This window comes from Humulus lupulus, chromosome X, assembly GCF_963169125.1.
Source record: "Humulus lupulus chromosome X, drHumLupu1.1, whole genome shotgun sequence".
NCBI lineage: Eukaryota > Viridiplantae > Streptophyta > Magnoliopsida > Rosales > Cannabaceae > Humulus > Humulus lupulus.
This window is the reverse complement of record NC_084802.1, coordinates 267,193,458-267,204,432: the sequence shown is the minus strand read 5'-3', so window position 1 is coordinate 267,204,432 and position 10,975 is coordinate 267,193,458. Positions and strand designations below refer to the sequence as shown.

Here is a 10,975-nt window from a genome sequence, read left to right as displayed (position 1 = left end):
ATAGATTTTGTATTTTTGAAGATTATTGTTTTAAAACCCATAAACTTTCTTAGTTTTTTGGGGTTTTCTACTTCAAGAACCCACATTGCTCAATTACCACAAGTAAGTGCAATTTTATTAATTTTTATGATTTAAATTTAATTTTTGTGATTTTTTTTATAAATTGACTATATTTCGGATTTTTAATTTTTAGATAGTTTTATATTAATGATTATGATATTGTTTTAGGTTTAAACTTTGCATTTTAATATTTTATTTTTTTAGAATTTTTTTATTATAATTTATTTATTTTTTATTAACTTTTTTAAAAATTTAATTTAATTTTGAATTTACTTATGTAAATGAGTATATATATATATTAATGTATATATTTTTGTTATCCAAAAAACAGGCATGGATGACATGGCAAACGTTTAATACACGTGGCTGACATCTGGCAGGAGTCTTGTTCGACCATCGACCAGAAAGATGTCTATGGTGCAACGCTCAATCTTTATATACGACCAGCATGATCGTATACTCGCTATATTTGGAGAAAATCTTATGCAGTTATAATCATATCCGAAATTGTCTCCCATGATTTCTTGAGTATCTAATTATTTAGGAAAGAATATCTGTAGCAAATTAATGTAATCTTCCTTGAGCCTATAAATAGAGAAAGATAGCTCAAGGGAATGAACTTTTGGCTTTCTAATTATTTGAGATTAGAGTTGTACAAGTGTATTAGAGCTATCACATTCGATATATTGTATTGTTCTTCAGAGGTTTGTGAAACTCATTGGACCCTAGTTCTTTGATCACTCCTTTGAATCTTATATCAATAACAGCTCAAGTAGACGTAGGTTATTACCAGATTCTGGGGCCGAACCACTATAAATTCCTGTGTGTTTTATTATTTTTGTCATTATTATCATCTCAACATTTCTATCCACATCAATTAATTTTGACTCCGTGTTAGTTGACCAAAATCAAGGTCAACATTCTGGTGCTTTCGTTGAGAGCTTGATATAATATTGTTGAAGTATCAATGGCAAAAACAACCAAGAAGACTGGACAGGCGGCTAGCGCTGCACCATTTCAGCCGCCTCCTCCTCCTCCAAACGTGACCGAAGATGAGCCACATTTGGAATTCGATGAGGAAGAACTGGATTCCGAGACACTGAAGAATACCCTGGGGGTATTGCAGGACGAACTGGCCAATCTGAGGGCCAGCCAGGAAAGTGCTGCTGAGATTATGGCATGGCAGCAACAAGAAATTGAGCGACAGCGATTGGAACTGAGTGAAAGGCAGGCGGAGATGGATCGCCGTCAGAGGGAGGCCATGGTATCCCTCGAAGCAGCCCTACAGCTGGCTAGGAGTCAGGCTGCACCTGCATCGCAGCCTGTTCAACCTACAAATGGGCCGCCCCAAAGGGGTCCTAATCCTAGCCCGCCGATTCAGCCCTCAAGCCCCCAAAGGCCCAAGCAGCCACCGATGCCTCAGGACGACGTCCCGCTGAGGGATCCTGAGGTACAGCCTCCACCCTAGGCTGGTCGCAGCAATCCCCCACGGCCAAGGCAGAATAGGGCCTGGCAGCCGCCCCGCAGTCCTAGACACCATAGGAGCGAAGAGCCAAACCCTCTGAGCAGAGGACAGCATCCTTCTGGCAATAGAAGGAACTTAGAGATAGGCTCTGCGGTCCGGGGCCCCCCACAGTATGATAATACACGGGGACCTACTGATATCGCCCAATAAATTCCTAAGCGGTCGCAGTAGTAATCGGGCTATGTCGTATCCACAGAGAGGTAAAGTACAAAATTAAAAGAAAGATTAGTAAATTAAAAATAATAAACTTTGTAAAAATGTGAATTTGAAAAAGAATATAAACATTAAATGAATAAAATCGAGGGATTAGAATCAGAAAGAAAGTATGGAAGGCATAAGTTTCATTCATGCAAACATATATATATTTTAATAAAATTGATTCATTATACTCAACTATAATTCTACACCATTAATTATAGTTGGAAAATATATATATTAAAGCTCACCTTAAAATATGTTCTTTAATTAAATTATACTAACTTCTAATTTTAAAACCTATCATATTATATACTTTAGAGCGACAAAATACCAATGGCAGAATGCAGTAAAAAGCATATAATATAACAAATATTCTAAATTAAATTAAAAACCTAAATTACATAAGAAGAGCATGACTAGACTTATGTAAAAGATAATAATAAATTTAGAACAAAAATTAGAAAAAAATAAATTTAATTGTAACAAATATATAGAAATGAAGAACAAAATAAAGAATCAATATATTAAAAATATAATATTAAACATGAACTCCACTCTAGCCTTTCCACAAGAAAATTTAGCCTAAAATAGGCATTGTTTTCACTCAAGAAAATGTAAAAGAAAAATAGGAAAAGTAAGTGTTTTTCTCTCCAATACTCTCTACTATTCCCTTGCACAATCTGATCTCATTTTTCACCATTTGGTACTCTATTTATAGTGTAAATAGGACTCAAAATCGTGTAAAACCGTGTATAAAATAGTGGGAAAGTGGCTTAAAAAGCTGATGAAAATGGGAGACACGGACTGGTCGTGGTCGGGTGCTAGGGAGCATGGGCTGACGAGTGGGACGCGTGGCGGGCTACGGTTCGCTGCTGGGCTGGAGGCGTCAGTCACGGTCGGGTCGTGGGAGACAAAGCAGGCGCGTCAGGCTGGCGTGTCAGGTGCAGTCCGTCAGAACGTGGCAGGTGGGGCAGTGGCGGCTTGGCGGCTGCGGCTTGGCGGCTGGGACAGGTGCGGCTGTCAGAGTCTCGTCAGGCTGATGGGACCCTCGGCGTCAGAATGTGTCAGCGTGGCAGGCGGCGTCAGGCATGTCAGGGAGGCTGGCGGCTGGCTGCTCGGCTTGGAGGCTCGGCTGGCTCGGCTCGGCGGCTCGGGTGGACGAATGGCAAGCTGCCATGTGGCAGCATGGGAGAGCAGAATTTTGCTTGGGCTTTGGCTGTTTTGGGCTTAATTTTGGGCCATTCCATCTTCAAAAATGCCATTTTCTTCATGATTTCTTCAATTTTAATTATTTATTTCCTCTTTCTTTTTCTTTGTGTCAAAAATCATTTTATTTCCTGAAAATTAAACACAAAATAAATTAAAATTAATATTTTCAAATATAAAATATATGACAATAAATCCATGAAAATATTAATTAAAACTTAATTAATTTTACACTTTAAGATTAATAAAATGATATTTTTGAGCACTAATCACAACCCCCAACCAGCTTATTGCTAGTCTCTAGCAATTCAAGCGAAATGATAAATGTCAACATGATATGTTTCCGGTCAAAAATTATAAAAAGAACTTAAGTATTCACACAAAATGTTAGTAACAAGTCAACAAGAGTTATCAAAATTACTTCGAATAAATCTAGAGTTGTGAGTGTGTGCACCAAACTTAAACCTTCTTACCGCAAACCATAGCACATAAGAGCCTTCGAAATTATGCCAAGTAAAAGTCTCAACTCCATTAACCTCCCATGTAATTGAAAGTATTTAAAGCTTAAGGGTTTCACTCATGGAGTTGGAAAAGAAGTAAGCACTCATCAAATGGGTATATATTTAGGACAAACTCATAAATAATTATTGAAACGAAGATAGGAAATAGACTATTTGGACAACCACCATAAATAGTACCACAAAACCAGTTTTTCGGGATTTTAAGTTAAATAGACAATCTTTATATTTATTTTAAGAGCCATAAAATAAAAAATTAATAAACACATTTTTTTTTTTTTTTTGGACACAAGGGACAACATAATTGAAAATGATAGAAATATTGTTCTTGTGTCTTTCTCCTTTTTGCTATTTTTTTTTTTTCTTCTTCTTCTTTTTTTTCTTTTCTATTTTCTTTTTTTTTTTTTTTTTTTTTCATGAACAACATAATAAAAGGCTCTTTAATAAGATTTGTCTATAGAAAATATTATCCCTAAAACATCATCCATTCATACCACAATACATTGTCCAAATAATTATAACCATTTCTAAGAATCAATAAAAATTTAAAAGTTGTTTTCTCAAGTCTCACTTCTCACACAAAAGAATGAATTACTTAAACATGGCAAATTTCTAAGCAAATATGTGCTAACAACCATCTTACCACAACAATTGGCATGTGCATTAGGTAACTCTAGAGAAACTCTTAGTAATATAGATAACAAAAATTGACTCAAAAGTAACATTTTGCAAAAATAAATAAGTAATTTTTTTTAAAAATTTGACCGTGAAAATATTAATATGACAAAAATCAACATGAACGTGCATGAATATGCTCACCACCCCCAACCAAAATCTGACAGTGTCCTCAATGTCTCAAAAGATAATAAATGTAAAAGAGCAGGGAAAGAGAACACCTGGATAGCGAGTGTCGAGTGGTAGAGCGAATATTGATTCTCTAAAACATGAAAAACTGAAAACACAAAATGATAACAAATAAAATAAAATGACAAAAGGGAAATAAACAGAAAACAAACCTATTTACAAACAATTTGGAACACTACTCAGACTTGGTAAACTGGTTCCACGAGAGTGACTTCTTCAGGCTGGGTCACCCTTTCTATGTAGTGTTTCAGTCGCTGGCCATTTACTTTGAATTCTCTCCCATCAGTTGGGTCTATGACCTCAACAGCACCGTTGGGAAAGACGTTTTTTACAACATATGGGCCAGTCCACCTTGATCTCAGCTTGCCAGGGTGGATATGCAGACGAGAGTCATAAAGATGCACTCGTTGGTTTGGCTCAAATTCTTTTCTTAGGATCTGCTTGTCATGAACCGCTTTCATTTTAGCCTTGTAGATCCTAGAGTTGTCATAAGCATCGTTCCTTAACTCTTCAATTTCTGACAATTGAAGCTTACGATTGAGTCCTGCCGCCTTGAGATCAAAATTTAGGCTTTTAACTGCCCAATAAGCTTTGTGTTCCAGCTCAACAGGAAGGTGGCAGGCTTTACCATAGACTAGCCTATAAGGAGACATACCAAGTTGAGTTTTGTAAGCAGTGCGGTATGCCCAGAGAGCATCGAGAAGTCGTGAGGACCAATCTTTGCGGTCAGGATTAACCGTCTTTTCTAAAATTTGCTTAATTTCTCGGTTGGCTAACTCAGCTTGGCCATTTGTCTGTGGGTGATAAGGCAATGCAACCTTATGAATTACACCATATTTTTGCATTAAGGTCTCAAAAGAATAGTTGCAAAAATGGGTGCCTTGATCACTTATGATAGCGCGTGGTGTGCCAAACCTAGATAACACATTTTCTTTTAAAAATTTCACAACAGTTGTGTTATCATTATTTCGACAAGGCACAGCTTCCACCCATTTCGAGACATAGTCTATGGCGAGGAGAATGTAAAGGTAGCCAGAAGAAGGTGGAAATGGTCCCATAAAGTCTATTCCCCAACAATCGAATATTTCTATTACAAGAATTGGGTTTAATGGCATCATATGTCGTCGGGACAGGGCACCTAATTTCTGACACCTTTCACATGATCGACAGAAATTGTTAGTGTCTTTGAACAAAGTAGGCCAATAAAGACCACACTGTAAGATTTTTGCAGCAGTCTTTTTCATTGAAAAATGACCACCACAAGCTTCATTATGACAAAAGTTCAAAACACTAAAAATTTCATCATCTGGAATGCAACGTCTCATAATTTGGTCGGGGCAATACTTGAAAAGATATGGGTCATCCCAATAGAAGTTACGAACCTCGACCAAAAATTTACGTTTATCTTGTGCACTCCATGCAGTTGGAAGTTCGCCAGTCACTAAGTAATTGACGATATGAGCGTACCATGGCAACTTAGTGACTGCGAAGAGATGTTCATCAGGGAAGTCATCTCGAATGGCTGGGCCATCAGCGGAATCAGAAAATTCAAGACGAGATAAGTGGTCCGCTACCACGTTTTCAACTCCTTTCTTGTCTTTTATGGTCAGATCAAATTCCTGTAACAGAAGGATCCACCTAATTAAACGCGCCTTAGCATCCTTTTTGGAAAGGAGGTATTTTAAGGCAGAATGGTCCGTGAAGACTGTGATAGGTGAACCAATCAGGTAGGAACGAAACTTGTCAAGTACGAATACTACAGCAAGTAACTCTTTCTCAGTGGTAGAATAGTTCATTTGAGCACTGTTAAGAGTTCTACTTGCGTAATAGACAACGAAGGGCTTCCCTTCCCTTCTTTGACCTAAGACAGCCCCTATAGCATAATTGCTAGCATCACACATGATTTCGAACGGTAAGTTCCAATCTGGTGGCTGAATGATAGGGGCGGAAGTGAGTTTTGCAACGAGTGTTCGGAAAGATTCCTCACACTCAGGTGTCCAACTGAACACAACATCTTTTGCTAGGAGGTTTGACAAAGGGCGAGCAATTGTCGAAAAGTTTTGTATGAACCTCCTATAGAATCCTGCATGCCCAAGAAAAGACCGAATGTCTTTAACAGTCTTGGGGGTGGGCAACTTTGATATGAGTTCAATATTTGATTGATCAACCTCAATTCCTCGTTCTGACACGACATGCCCCAATACTATGCCTGATGGCACCATGAAATGACACTTTTCCCAGTTGAGTACTAAGCCTTTCTCTTTGCAACGTTTAAGCACAGACTCCAAATTGAGAAGGCTTGATTCAAAGGAATCTCCAAATACTGTCAAATCATCCATGAATACTTCCATACATTTCTCGATCATATCACTAAATATGCTCATCATGCATCGCTGGAAAGTGGCTGGAGCATTGCACAGGCCAAATGGCATACGCCGGAAGGCAAAAGTACCAAAAGGACAAGTGAATGTGGTCTTATCCTGATCTTCTAAGGCAATCTCGATTTGGTAATACCCTGAATAACCATCGAGAAAGCTATAGAAAGGATGACCTGCCACACGTTCCAATATTTGATCGATGAATGGAAGTGGAAAATGGTCTTTGCGGGTGGCTGCATTTAATTTTCTATAATCAATGCACATGCGCCACCCAGTTGTGACCTTGGTAGGAACAAGTTCCCTTTTTTCATTTGGTACCACTGTTACCCCAGATTTCTTGGGCACAACCTGAGTTGGGCTGACCCATTTACTATCAGCAACAGGATAGATTATGCCAGAATCCAGAAGTTTCAAGACTTCAGTCTTTACTACTTCCTTCATCGTTGGGTTCAATCTTCTTTGCGGGTCACGACGTGGTATAGCCCCGTCTTCCAATTGAATGTGATGGGAGCAAATTAATGGACTAATACCTTTGATGTCAGCTATCGTCCATCCTAATGCATCTCTTTGTTCTTGCAACACATTGATGAGTTGGAGCTCTTGTGTGGCAGTGATCTTGGAGGATATTATGACAGGAAAAGTGTTGTCAGCTCCCAGGAAAACATGCTTAAGACCGTCAGGAAGTTGGGCCAACTTTGGTTGAGGAGCTTGTTCAATAGATGGTTTTGGTGTTTCTCGATCTTGAGGGAGTTCCTCAAAGATTGGATTCCAAAACATGGTTCTTTTAGCCTGTGAGTGTTTAACGATTTCAGGGTTGATTGTCGACTCATCAGGCTCAGAACTTTCTGAAATTTGGAAGAGGTGATTAAAATGATTAGACGTGTATTTTGATTCGACCTCTTCCGAAATAAGTGTATCGATGAGATAGGATTGGAAACACTCATCGTTGTCAGGTGGTTGTTTGCCGATGTGGAAAACATTCACTTCTAGAGTCATGTTCCCGAAAGAGATTTTCATGAGACCATTCCTACAGTTAATGAGTGCATTTGCTGTTGCGAGGAAAGGTCTACCGAGAATGATGGGAATTTTGGACTCTATACTTACTTCAGATTGAGTGTCCAAGATGAGAAAGTCAACAGGGTAATAGAATTTTTCAATTTGAATCAGAACGTCTTCTACTATTCCCCGAGGTTTCTTAACTGATCGATCAGCCAGTTGTAGCACCACAGATGTGGGCTTGAGTTCTCCTAGACCTAATTGCAAGTATATTGAATATGGCATGAGATTTACACTTGCTCCTAAGTCTAGAAGGGCTTGACCAAATTCCTGTTCCCCTATTTGACATGAGATGGTGGGACAACCAGGATCTTTGTACTTAGGCGGTGTTTTGCAGTCAATTACCGCGCTAGCTTGTTCTGCCAAGAATGCAGTTTTCTTGACATGATGCTTTCTTTTAACGGTGCATAAATCCTTGATAACCTTGGCATAAGCCGGCACTTGTTTGATCACATGCAACAATGGCAAGTTGATCTTCACTTGTGTTAAAAGGTCTAGGATTTCACCATGATTTTCCAGTACCTTTCCAGTGGATTTCAAAGCTTGAGGAAAGGGTGCCTTTACTGGAATGTTTATTGGCACATCATTATCTGGAGCGGGCATTGACGTACTCGTTGTCTTTGTTAACGGTGAAACCGTACTTTGACCACTTCGAGTAGTGATGGCATTAACCTCTTTGAAATTTGTATCTGCAGAGGAGGAGGTTTGTGCCATGTGTTGCCCTTTTTGATGGATTAGAGGTTGAGCGGGAAGTTTCCCATGCTCTTGAATAGCCAAAGTAGTGTTTAGCTTTGTCATTTGGACTTTCATGTCTTTCATTTCCTCTACCATTTGTGTGAAACAAGCTTTGAGCTCTTGAGTTGAGGCTATTTGAGTTTGTGCAAGCATTTGCAAAGTACTCTCAAGAGAATTACTTGACTGCATGATATTTTGAGGAGCGTTGTATGATTTTGGTGGTTGTTGCTGCTCAGGCCTCCATTGGCTCCCAGATGCTTGGTTCGAATCCTTCCAGCTGAAATTTGGAAGAAGAAAAAAAAGAAAAAAAAAAAAAAAAAAAAAAAAGAAAATAGAAAAGAAAAAAAAGAAGAAGAAGAAAAAAAAAAAATAGCAAAAAGGAGAAAGACACAAGAACAATATTTCTATCATTTTCAATTATGTTGTCCCTTGTGTCCAAAAAAAAAAAATGAGATCAGATTGTGCAAGGGAATAGTAGAGAGTATTGGAGAGAAAAACACTTACTTTTCCTATTTTTCTTTTACATTTTCTTGAGTGAAAACAATGCCTATTTTAGGCTAAATTTTCTTGTGGAAAGGCTAGAGTGGAGTTCATGTTTAATATTATATTTTTAATATATTGATTCTTTATTTTGTTCTTCATTTCTATATATTTGTTACAATTAAATTTATTTTTTTCTAATTTTTGTTCTAAATTTATTATTATCTTTTACATAAGTCTAGTCATGCTCTTCTTATGTAATTTAGGTTTTTAATTTAATTTAGAATATTTGTTATATTATATGCTTTTTACTGCATTCTGCCATTGGTATTTTGTCGCTCTAAAGTATATAATATGATAGGTTTTAAAATTAGAAGTTAGTATAATTTAATTAAAGAACATATTTTAAGGTGAGCTTTAATATATATATTTTCCAACTATAATTAATGGTGTAGAATTATAGTTGAGTATAATGAATCAATTTTATTAAAATATATATATGTTTGCATGAATGAAACTTATGCCTTCCAGTGGATTTCAAAGCTTGAGGAAAGGGTGCCTTTACTGGAATGTTTATTGGCACATCATTATCTGGAGCGGGCATTGACGTACTCGTTGTCTTTGTTAACGGTGAAACCGTACTTTGACCACTTCGAGTAGTGATGGCATTAACCTCTTTGAAATTTGTATCTGCAGAGGAGGAGGTTTGTGCCATGTGTTGCCCTTTTTGATGGATTAGAGGTTGAGCGGGAAGTTGCCCATGCTCTTGAATAGCCAAAGTAGTGTTTAGCTTTGTCATTTGGACTTTCATGTCTTTCATTTCCTCTACCATTTGTGTGAAACAAGCTTTGAGCTCTTGAGTTGAGGCTATTTGAGTTTGTGCAAGCATTTGCAAAGTACTCTCAAGAGAATTACTTGACTGCATGATATTTTGAGGAGCGTTGTATGATTTTGGTGGTTGTTGCTGCTCAGGCCTCCATTGGCTCCCAGATGCTTGGTTCGAATCCTTCCAGCTGAAATTTGGATGGTTGCGCCAACCAGGATTGTAAGTGTTTGAGAAAGGGTTATAAGGTTTCTTGTAATCCCCTAAGGCATTGCATTGTTCCTCTTTTCCTCCTCTTAACTCACTAAGAGTTGGGCACTCTTGCGGTTGATGTTCCGTTCCTCCACAGATGAAGCATGGATCTCGTGTCTCTACTTTTGCAGCCATGTGGATTCCTCTACCTTCTTGAGATTTGAAAGCCTCGAATTGTTGTCTCAATGATTCAATTTGGCTTTTGACGTTATCCTCTTCCTTCAATTGGTAGATTCCAGTTGATCGTGGCTTGTCCATAGGACTTGGTCCATTCCATGTGTAGGATTTTTCAGCAAGATCGTCGAGGTACTCGAAAGCTTCATCGGGATCTTTTTGAAGGAATTCGCCATTGCACATCATTTGTACGAATTGTCTTTGTCCGGTTGTGAGACCGTCATAGAAATAGCTGATCAGACGCCAGCTTTCGTATCCATGATGTGGGCATTGATTTATCAAATCTCTAAACCTCTCCCAAACCTGATGGAAAGTTTCATGGTCTTTCTGGATGAAGGTAGAGATTTGTCTCTTAAGGCTGCTAGTCTTATGGGGCGGGAAATATTTGGAAAAGAATGCTTTTGTCATTTCGTCCCATGTTCCGATAGATCTAGGCCTTAAGGAATACAACCAGCTTTTTGCTTTGTCTTTAAGTGAGAAAGGAAAGAATTTCAATCTCACAATGTTGGTGACATCAGCTCGGTTGTTGAATGTAGCCACCACCTCTTCGAATTCCCGAATATGCACGTACGGACTCTCATTTTCCAACCCATGGAAGGTTGGTAGGAGGTTAATCATGCCGGGTTTGAAATCGAAATTTGGCATATTGTTGGGATACATTATGCACGAAGGTGTGGCTGTACGCGTAGGATGTAAATATTCCTGT

At 38.3% G+C, this 10,975-nt stretch overlaps 1 non-coding gene across 1 annotated transcript; it reads left to right on the top strand.

Annotated features, from left to right (window-relative positions):
- The first annotated feature begins 10,522 nt into the window (after positions 1–10,522).
- Positions 10,523–10,629, top strand: LOC133807577 (small nucleolar RNA R71). Its single transcript, XR_009879482.1, has one exon. It is a non-coding gene; the product is annotated as a small nucleolar RNA R71 (small nucleolar RNA).
- Positions 10,630–10,975: the final 346 nt, after the last annotated feature.